General features: G+C 37.6%; 1 non-coding gene across 1 annotated transcript; it reads left to right on the top strand.

Moving 5' to 3' along the window:
* Nucleotides 1–10,352: 10,352 nt before the first annotated feature.
* On the top strand, nt 10,353–10,434 carry trnas-cga (transfer RNA serine (anticodon CGA)). The gene has a single exon. It is a non-coding gene; the product is annotated as a tRNA-Ser (tRNA).
* Nucleotides 10,435–11,246: the final 812 nt, after the last annotated feature.

Here is an 11,246-nt window from a genome sequence, read left to right as displayed (position 1 = left end):
GACACAGGTGATGATCAGATCGCCCCACAACAAATCCTTAATGCTTGAGCCTGTATTCTTTCTAACATCTCTAGATGAGTCTTTGCTGCTGAACTGTACATAGCCGTAATCCAACACTGATCTAATCAGTGTAATATATATATAGTTTTTAAAGCCAATCTGTCTGCCCCCAAACCTGCCCAGCTACACATCTCATTATGTTCAGAACCTCTTTGCATTTATCTTCCATCCTTTTAATATGTTCATTCAAGTCTATGATCTAGCCACATAACTAAAAATCTTATTTTTGATACCTGTTCTAGCTGTTGATTATATAACCTTAACTTCAAATTTGTTCCTTTACTTTTTTTTTGTAAACAAGACCACTTGCGTTTTTTTCCATTGAAAACTTGAAACCCCATTTAAATGACCACTCTTCAACCTTATTTAATGCCTCTTGCATTTTCCTCATAATATAATCTATATTTCTTCCGCTAAACTACAAAGCTCCATCATCCGCAAACAATGACCTAATTATCCCCCTATCTACTTTCTCAAATACATCATTAATCAATATAATGAAAAGCAACGGGCTTATCACACTCCCTTGAGAAGTACCATTCTCTGTCAATTGTTTTGGTGTTATAAATTCTCCTACTTTTACCTTAATTGATCTCTCTTGCAAAACATCTTTAACCCAATTAAACATTCTCCCTTCTACTCTCATTTTATCCAGTTTATTAACAGTCCATCACGCCATACCACATCATAGGCCTTTTCAATATAAAAAAAATACTGCTCCCACTGATTCTGTATTCATTAATGCATTTCTTGTATCTGTCTTCAAACATACCACTGGATCCATAGTCCCTCTTCCCCCCCACTCTGATTTGGTGATAATTTCTTACCCTTTTCCAAATGACACATTAATCTGTCAGTTATGACTTTTTCCATTATTTTACCTAAATGAGATGCAAGTGCTTTTGGTCTGCAGCTGTTTGGATTACTATAATCTTTTGCTGGTTTCTTAATTGGAATTGTTAAAGTTCTTTCTAACTCTTTGGCAAAATTCCTTCTCTCCGTACCTTTTTGCAAAAAGCTAACATAATATTCAAAGCCTTGTCACTTAAATGTTTAATCATAGTGTAACGTTATCTAATTCAGGGGAAGATTCTTTTACTCTGTTTAAAACTCTTTTTAGTTCTGTCATTTCCAACAGAACATCCAAAACACTGCCCGTTTCTTCTTTCCATTGCTTTATCATAGGATTACCTGATAACACCTCCTCCCTGATCCTTACTCTATCCTCACACAAATTTCTAGAGTTTACTTTGGTGAATGTTTCTTTTAGCATCATAGCCTTTTCTCTGTCATTCACCGCCATCACGTTTCCTTCTTTGAGCACAGGAATTTCCACATCTTTTCTAATTCCTCATTTTTTTAATCATATTCCATATTTCTTCTTCTGGTGTACTTCTTCCCATTTCGTTACAAAATTCCCTCTAGTATTCTTTTTTTTGTTTTCTTTAATACTCTCCTAACTTCTGCTTGAACAGCTTTATATTCCATTAAATTTTGAAAGTTATGTGAATTTCTAATTTTTTTAAATGCCTTCCTTTTTCTTTTTATGACTTCTCTGCATTTCTCATTCCACCAAGGCACTATCTTCCTCTCCCTTCTCCCTTTACTCTTTAGAATATATTGTTCAGCTGCCTCCATAGTTACTGCTACTATACTGTTGTTTATTTCATCATTGTCAGATATCTCCATTTTATCCAGTGTTTTTAACCCTTCTTCACTAACTGACATAAATTCTTCCCAGTTTGCTTTTACATAAATCTATCTCCCACTAATCTTTGCACAAGACTGAGTGTGTGAGCTGCTTTTATGAGTGAGTGTGGTTCATCAGTGTGATGTGCTGCAGGTGTGTGTGGCAATTAGTGTTTGTGCATGACGTCATGGTTAGAAGTCCGGTGATGGTGACCTCTGCTGGCCAGCGAGGGGAATGACTGGGACCGAGACAGTGACATTACAGGTCAGCTGCATCTTGTGTTAACCATACTCCTAAGTATTTAAGGGAAGTTAGTTTCCAATTAATATTTAATTTATGTTGAAGTTTATTGTTTGGGTTGTAGCCAAATTATAAAATTTGAGTTTTTTGTATATTTAATTTGTACCCAGAGAGTTGTCCAAACCTTTTAAGAACAAGAAGCAGACTAGAAAGTGATTCACGTGTATTGGAGAGATATAGTAGCACATCATCCGCATATAGAGCAATTTTATGGTCTACCTTATTAATGTTAATCCCCCCAATTGATTTTTCTTCTCTAATTGCCTGGGCTAGAGGTTCAATGTACATGGCAAACATCAGGGGAGAGAGGAGACAACCCTGCCTAGTTCCTTTTTCTAGTTTTATCTTTTTTGAAAGACAATCGTTTATTTTTATCCTAGCCTTTTGGTTTGAATATAAACATTGAAAGCTTCTAACTGTATTTTCTGTAAATCCAAATCTATTTTAAACATTAAATAAATATTCCCAATTTACACAGTCTAAAGCTTTCTCTGCATCTAGGCTAACTAAAATTGCTTTAATGTGATCTTTTTTAATTTGTCGTATTGCATGAAGTGTCTATGTCTATCAAATCAGGTAAAAATGTTTCAAGTCTCTTGGCTAAAATAGAGGCAAATAATTTATAGTCTACATTTAAAACAGACACAGGTCTACATGAACTACAACTAGTTTTATCCTTCTCCTCTTTAGGTATGACTGAGATAATTGCTTCCCTCCAAGAAGGGGGAATTTCTGCCTCTTTAAGTGTCTAATTAAAAGATGATATAAGAAGAGGTGAGATCTCTTTTTTAAATGTTTTGAACCATTCAGAAGTTAGACCATCATTGCCGGGTGTTTTATTATTTTTAAGATTATTAATAGCTTTATCTAATTCATCCTCTGTAATTTCTTTTGTTAGGAGACTATTTTGTTCCCATTTAATACAGGGAAGATCAAGAGAATCAAAAAAAAAAAAGCTTTAATTGATGTATTATTTACCTGTGTCTGTTGTGAGTATAAAGATTTATAATAGGTTTCAAATGCCTCTTTAATTTTATCCAGACTATACAATATTTTTCCTGAGTTGGGGTCTTTTTATCTTATGTATTAAAACCTTTTGTTGTTGCTTTTTAAGTTTCCATGCTAGTCTTTTTGTTGCTTTTGGTCCCGATTCATAAAAGGCTTGCCTTAGGAATTTTTATTTTTTTTCTCTATGTCCTCTTTATACATCTCATCAATTTTATTTTTTATATTTTTGATCTATTTCAAAATCTGGGTATCTTTACTAGTTGCATGTTGTTAATTGCTTTAAATTATCTTTAAGAATCCTAAATTGAAGTTCTTTTATCTTCTTAAGGGTTGCTGTAATAGAAATGATCTTGCCTCGTAATACAGCTTTAGCTGCATCCCATAAGATTATAGGACTTACTTCCCCGTTATCACTATTCCCTACGTATAATTCAATTTCTGATTTAATTTGGGCCACTACTTCTGTTTTCCCTAGTATACTTGTATTTAGCCTCCATATTTTATCAGATTTTCTGTCATTAAAATTTAAAGTGAGGTACAATGTTGCATGATCTGATACATCGGCTGCTTTCAGTTCACATTCTTTTACCCTGTGTCTGTCCCTGCTAAACATAAAAAAATATTCAATTCCACTGTAAACTGCATGGGGTGAAGAATAATAGGAGTATTCTCGTTTTGAGGGGTGAAGATCTCTCTAAACATCTAATACTCCAACTCTTTTAATGAATTCTAAACTTCTTAACTGAGTCGTTTTAATTCTTTTATTATTGGAAGTGTCCTTTTGTTGGTTAAGAACTATATTGAAATCACCTCCTCATATTGTTATTCCCTTAGTCTCCATAGCCAAAAGGTTGATAATTGTATTGAACAGCGTTTTACTGCCAGGGGCTGCATATACATTTACTAAAGTGATTAATTGTTCATTTAGTTTTCCCTGAAGCAAAATATATCTGCTTTCTTTATCTGATATCTCTTTTAGCAACTCAAAATTATGTATTGATATTGAAACTCCCCTTTTATTATTTTTCCAAAAAGAACTATAAAAAGTTTGTGTATATCCAAATTTTTAAAGTTTATCATGTTCAGATGGGGAAAGGTGTGTTTCTTGCAAGTATATGATTTGTTTTTTTTTTACGTTTCATTTTGGCCATAACCTTACTCCTCTTAATTTGATTATTTAACCCATTTACATTTAAATATGCAATTTTATTTTATTTTATTTTACATATCTCTGCATGGTAATTTCGGAAAGTTAAGTAGGCAACCTTTAGAACTAACAAAAATGATAATAAAACTAAACAAAAAAACAAAGAACATTGGCTTCCAAAGTTGTGGGCCATGTTTGACCCCGCAAAACCCAGCTCCAGTCCTGGGGAGAGGCATTTATTCCTGCCTCTTACAGGGGTCCCTCATTCAGATAAGAAAAATTCTCTTCTAACATACCAATCTAATCACTTGTCCCCGGTCTTTTTTCTTTTTAACTCAGATTATTAACTTAAGTAAATATTATTTTAAACAAAATGATTTCTATAGCCACTCGAGGATTCCAACCAACTAGGAATCATGAGGATTGTTCAAATACAAAATGAAACATATTCAGTCCAGAACGACGTAGTTTTTACCTTTTAAATGACTCTATCGAGAAGAACATATATTCAAACAAATTGTAAAATGGTTAGAGTTCAAGTATTTCAGCCGAAGTCAGTTCGCACTCATAAAGTAGTTTGAAATAGCGTTATTTGTAAGTTGTGTATCGTAACAGTGCCTCCGCATACCTCTTTAACGTTAACAGTCAGCGGTGTTTATCAACAGTTAATCTTCATTCGGTGTTTGTCTCTGAAAGCTCTTCAATCTTTCCCGAACACGATCAGAAGCGATCCGTCCAGCTCTTAGCCACTGGGTACGGCGTGTCAGTCTTTCTTACCATCCACACCGGGGGTCTTCGGATACCTGCTGCGTCATCGTCAGATCCACCGTTTATCCTCTCTTATTCAAGTCTTTCGTAGCTTCAGCCGCGCTTTCGTAAAGTTGTGGTCCTGTCTCCCAGTGTATTCGCATCTTGGCTGGGTATGGCGTCTGTAATCGGATTTTGTTCTTGTTGAGGACTTTTTTCACTTCTTTATATTCCTTCAGTTTTGCATTAATCTCCATGGGGAAATCATGCGCAAAGAAAATCGGCTTGCCATCGTGTTGCGGTTCTTTTGCCCAGGCAGCTTGCAAGATCTTATCTTTAGTGCTGTACTGCAGGAAATTGACTATAATCGATCTTGAAGTATTATTATTTTGAGGTCTAGGACCGAGATATCAGTGTGCTCTCTGTACCTGCAGGTCTAAATCGGAGTCCAGTGAGAGCTTAGTTTTTAGCAAAGACGTGATAAAATTAATCATGGACGTCCCTTCTGCTCCTTCTTTAATACTGTATTTTCGGATATTATTTCGTTGTGATCGGCCCTCGAGATCTGTGACCTTATTCTGCATCATTTTTTGCTCTTTCAAGGTGTGCAGTAAGGCGTCTTTTAGTTCAAGGTTTGCCGACTCGAGTTCAGTTTATTCGCTCCTCTGCTTCATTCAGTCTTGTGCCATGTGACTGAATATCTTCAGAGATGCCTTCTAGCTTCTAGTTTATGTCGCTTTTCAGTTTGTCCACTTCTGTTTTTATATCCTTTTTGAACTCTTCTTTGAATTGGCTGAATTCTTTTCTTAAATCCGTCTTCAGTTCGGAGATATCTCTGCTGAGTGCTTTCACTGCTCGCAAAATTTTGGCGCCATGTTCTTTCTCAGGTAGGCCTAATTTGTCGTTATCATTCCTCGTCTCCTTTTCCTCCTTGCTTAATTTTGGCTTTGAATTCCCCTTTTAAGGTTTTGCCCTATTCATTTTGAAGTCGTCTAGCGCAAAGCGCACTTGAATTGGTAAAAGTATAAGGGCTTTTTCAACACATTGACCAGGAGAGTACGTTCTATGCTGCCATCTTACCGCTCACCCAACTATGGCATTTCTGTATGTATTTGCAGCTATTTTCAGTAAAGGTGACATTAAATTTTGCAACAACATCCTTCAAAATGCTAAGAGGGTGCGATTAAAAAAAATTCCAAGGAAGCACCAGGCTCTCTCAAATGCCAGAGCACATGAGCGACAAGGATGGGATTCGAACCCACGCTTGCAGAGCACAATGGATTAGCAGTCCAACGCCTTAACCACTCGGCCACCTCGTCACATATTTTCCTTTCTTGTATGATGGAGGCTGGACTGTGGCACATATTTGTATATGTACATTTCTGCAACTATTTTCGGTAAGATGAATTTCAGTTTTGCCATATGAACGACAGCATATGAACGACAAGAATGGGATTCGATGGACTCAGCCACCTCATCATGTATGTACTCACTTTCCTGATGTGGGCTGAAAGCACCAGCCTCTTACAAACATCAGAACATATGAGAAACGAGGATGGGATTCAAACCCACGCATGCAGAGCGCAATGGATTAGCAGTCCATCGCCTTAACCACTCGGCCAACTTGTCATGCATAATCCACTTTCCTGATGGGGACTGGACTATGGCATTTATGTATGTATTTGCAGGTATTTTCAGTAAAGATGACATTAAATTTTGCAACAACATCCTTTAAAACAACTTCCACGGAAGCACCAGGCTCTCTCAAATGCCAGATCATATGAGCGACGAGGACGGGATTCGAACCCACACGTGCAGAGCACAATGGATAAGCAGTCCATTGGCTTAAAGGGTCATGAAACACCAAAACACATTTTTTGAGCTGTTGACAGTCGTATATGTGCCCCACACTGCTAAAAACACTATTAGGACACCTATATTTTACTAAAAAGTGTAAATTGGTTGTTTTTGCGTTATTTCAAGCAAATTCGTACTTCCGGTTTGAAACTAATTTTTGAAGCTGCGTCACGGCCATGACATAATAGCGTGTATTCCAGCGTGCAGACTGGACGTCTGTGCCAGAGTGAGTCTTTTTACTTCTTACAGTGTGATGCATTAATGCATGAGTAAGGCTTGGTTCAAACCAATCAGCGCGCTCTATTGTGCAACTTCATTAATATTCATTACTATCACCGTGTTTACACGACAAAGACGCCACGTTGTGTTGGCAAAACAAGCGTGAAGTGTTGCTTTTATAGTTTGCTGCAGTTAAGTTTCGTTTTCATTTTCTCTCTGTGAGAGCTCAGAGTCACGTGTGGATTAACAGTGTACGCCACACTCGACAACAATAACTTACGTGTCTAAGGAGGATTATTGCTTACCTGAGAGCTGTTCTCATCTGCAAACGCTGAGATCCGGATTCGCTTGTAGTATTCTCTTCATAAAGACGCGGCTCTAGTTGCTGGTGATTGTTCTGTCTCTACAGATTTGGTAAGTGAGCGACCAGTGGTCTTTGTTTATTTAGTTTGTTCGTATCTAACAAACTATTGCATCGAGTGTAAACATGTTTGCACCACAACCAAACTTTAACCTCGTGTAGGGTTTTTACCGCATTTAGTGACCGGAATAACACACGCGGCTTTCTGACGCTACCTGCCGTGTGCATCTAAGTTTCCGGGAAATGCGGAGGGTTTTTTTTTTCTCTCATTCGCCGTGCGGTATCAAACATTGCATGAAAAATACACGCTAAGAGCAGTTCCTCGATTCAAATATCTCGTTTGTCGCGAAGGGCATGAATGAATTCCCTGAATGAAAGAGCCAAACTGCAGTTAAAGTCCAACATTTAATAATTTGGCAAATAATTCGACTACAGATGTCCATGTAGGTTAAACATCATCACTTTCTACTGTGTGTGTGAATTTTGACTCTGAAACTCGTGCGTGCCCAAATAGACACTCCCACACCATCCCACTTTTCTTCCTCCGACACTCCCCCCTAAACAGAGCTGGACACGCCCACTTTTGTGACTTTTTCCAAAGTAGAGGTGTGAAAACACCCTGCTAAAACGAGGGGGTTTCATGGCCCTTTAACCGCTCAGCCATCTTGTCACACATTTGCCTTTTTCTCTGGTGGAGGTCGATTTGTGGCACATATTTGTATACGTGTTTGTGCAACTATTCTCGGTAAGATGACTTTCAGTTTTGATATATGAACGACAGAGCATATGAACGACAAAAATGGGATTCGATGGACTCGGCCACCCTGTCATGTATGTACTCACTTTCCTGATGGGGGCTGGACTATGGCATTTCTGTATGTATTTGCAGCTATTTTCAGTAAAGGTGACATTAAATTTTGCAACAACATCCTTCAAAACGCTAAGACGATTCAAGTAAAAGAACTTCCAAAGAAGCACCAGGCTCTCTCAAATGCCAGAGAATACAAGCGACAAGGATGGGATTCAAACCCGCGTGTGCAGAGCACTATGGATTAGCAGTCCATCCCCTTAACCACTCGGCCACCTCATCAAGTATATTCCCCCTTCTCTGGTGGAGGCACGACTGTGGCACATATTTGTATATGTATGTTTCTGGAACTATTTTTCGGTAAGATGACTTTCAGTTTTTCCATATGAACGACGGAGCATATGAACAGTAAGAAAGGGATTCAATGGACTCGGCCACCTCGTCATGTATGTACTCACTTTCCTGATGGGGGCTGGACTATGGCATTTCTGTATGTATTGGCTGCTATTTTCAGTAAAGATGACATAAAATTTTGCAACAACATCCTTCGAAACGATAAGAGTGTGCGAGTAAAACACCTTCCACGGAAGCACGCGTCACCAAAATTGAAATGATATGTTACATTTTATATTGTTGAAAAAGATATCAATATTAAAAAATGTCTATATTAAATGTGAAATATATTTATTTGTTTACATATAGTCAGTGAAACACTTTTCAGTGTTTATTAAACTCATCTGGTCATTGTCTGTTTCTTTTAAAGTCTTTCAATTTAATATTAAGCCTTGAAGGGCAAATACTTAATTTAATTCACAGGCCATATCATTCAATAAATACAATTCAGTAATTCATATAAAGCATAAAATGTCATAAATATTAACATATTAATTAGATAAAACTAACATCTGCACTGGAAAAAAATATTTAGCCCAGCTTTGTAAGCTCAATTTAAACAAGAAAAATATTCATCCTAAAACATGAAATAAATGTTATAGAAACCAAAATTTAACTTTCTCAAGTATCAACATATTGTTACAACACCAACTTATACATTTTTTGATTGTATTTCTTGAAAAGTAAAGCTTCAATGAATGATCTGGCAGATAGAACCTCATAATTCCAAGCGGAAAATGACTTGTGTTTTTTACTTCAATTCGCAAGTGCAAAGTAACTGACATGACAGAGACCTTAAGGGTTCTCTAAATGCAAATGATCAATGTATGAAAGAGAAATGCTACACACATATTGTTTGATATATGGAATGCAAAAACTTTTAAGCTCAATATCTCAAAATCATTCAGAACGCAGATAGAACCTTATAATTCTAAAATGACAATTTGCCAAACCTTTTTTACACAATCTAATTTCACTTAATAAACAGTTTTGTCTTAAAATGTAATCAAAATTCTCTAAAACTGGACTTTTCCAACAAGCTCTCAAATTTTGCCATATTTCCTTCTTTTCAATATTGGGATATAATCTTTTCCAGTACTCTTCTGCTTTGGGTGTAACAAACACTTCTTTAGATAAGCAAAAATAAAACATTTTTAGTATACCATCTTTGAAAGCATATTGATTTTCTTTATAGTTAATCACCCTTCCTTCATCGCTGTGCATTTCCAATTTATTCTCTATCTTTGACAAGAGTTATTGAAAATCAATTTACTAACTTGAAAAAATAGACCGAAAGAATGGAAAGAAATTATAGGAAACAACAGAAAGACCTTCTGCAGTTGCTATTGATCTATTTAATGTCTCCTACATGACAGAGTCAAAACTATTGTGTTGTACTGATGTCTACACCTACAACAACCAAAAACCCAACCTCACAGTAACCTGTCGTGTTTTAGCAACATCTACACCAACCACAAGCCTAAACCCCACGTCATGGTAAACTTTAATGTACCCTAAAGGTCTGCACCGACCACAACCCTAAACCTTGCCTACTTAAAAAGCTTAGCCATGGAGCCTGGATGGCTGAGTCAGTAGAGCATCAGACTTTTAATCTGAGGGTCCAGGGTTCAAGTCCCAGTTTGGGCATATAAGACCCTTTTTGTGGAGCCACAGCTTTTGCAGTTGAGCTATTGCTTGCTGAAAGTTTGATCTCGATGCACCACACCACACGTGTGGTAGCCATGAGGACATGGCAGTACATGTAGTTGTGGCCGAGTGGTTAAGGCGATGGACTCGAAATCCATTGGGGTCTCCCCGCGCAGGTTCGAGTCCTGCCGACTACGTGCTGGCAGGGCGCAGTATTTTAATTTGCGACCTTCCTTGATTGTTAACAACTCCATTGTTTCTTGTGAAAAGGGATGTGATGGTAGGCAAAAGCCACAAAAATAAATCGGCAGCCATGGTACCTAACTCATCTGGAGGCCCTTCATTTTCAAAGACATTTGACAGAGAGTGAAGGTCCAGTGGTTGTCTCGTAGCTTGCCGTGATCGTATAATGGTTAGTACTCTGCGTTGTGGCCGCAGCAACTCCAGTTTGAATCTGGGTCACAGCAGATTTTTCAAGGTGATATTGTCGTTGGACTCTGTCTTGCCATCCGTAATCTCCAGCCTCCTTTTAGTGCAGGTTGTGCTAATGGCACGTCCTGAATGTTTATGTTTCCTAAAGTGTGGAAGACTAGTGGTACGATATGAGCAACGGGACCTTTGATGCCAGCATGCTGTGAAGATAAACATTGATCAAGTCACGCTTCTAAGGCATGGAAGGAATTTTTTCAATTGTTGAGTCTCCATTCATTGCCACAACAACAGTAACCCCTTCTGCAGTTGCTATTGATCCATTTATTGTCTCCTACATGACATGGAGTAAAACTTTTATTTTACTGATGTCTACCCCTACAACAACCATAGACCCAACCTCACAGTAACCTGTTGTGTTTTAGCAACATCTACAACAACCACAAGCCTAAACCCCACGTCACGGTAAATTTTTGTGTACCGTAAAGGTCTGCGCCGACCACAACTCTAAACCTTGTCTACTTAAAATCATTGCCATGGAGCCCGGATGGCTCAGTCAGTAGAGCATCAGACTTTCAAT

This window comes from Danio rerio, chromosome 4 (assembly GCF_052040795.2).
Source record: "Danio rerio strain M-AB ecotype USA chromosome 4, GRCz13ab, whole genome shotgun sequence".
Lineage (NCBI taxonomy): Eukaryota > Metazoa > Chordata > Actinopteri > Cypriniformes > Danionidae > Danio > Danio rerio.
This window is presented reverse-complemented; position numbering and strand designations above follow the sequence as displayed.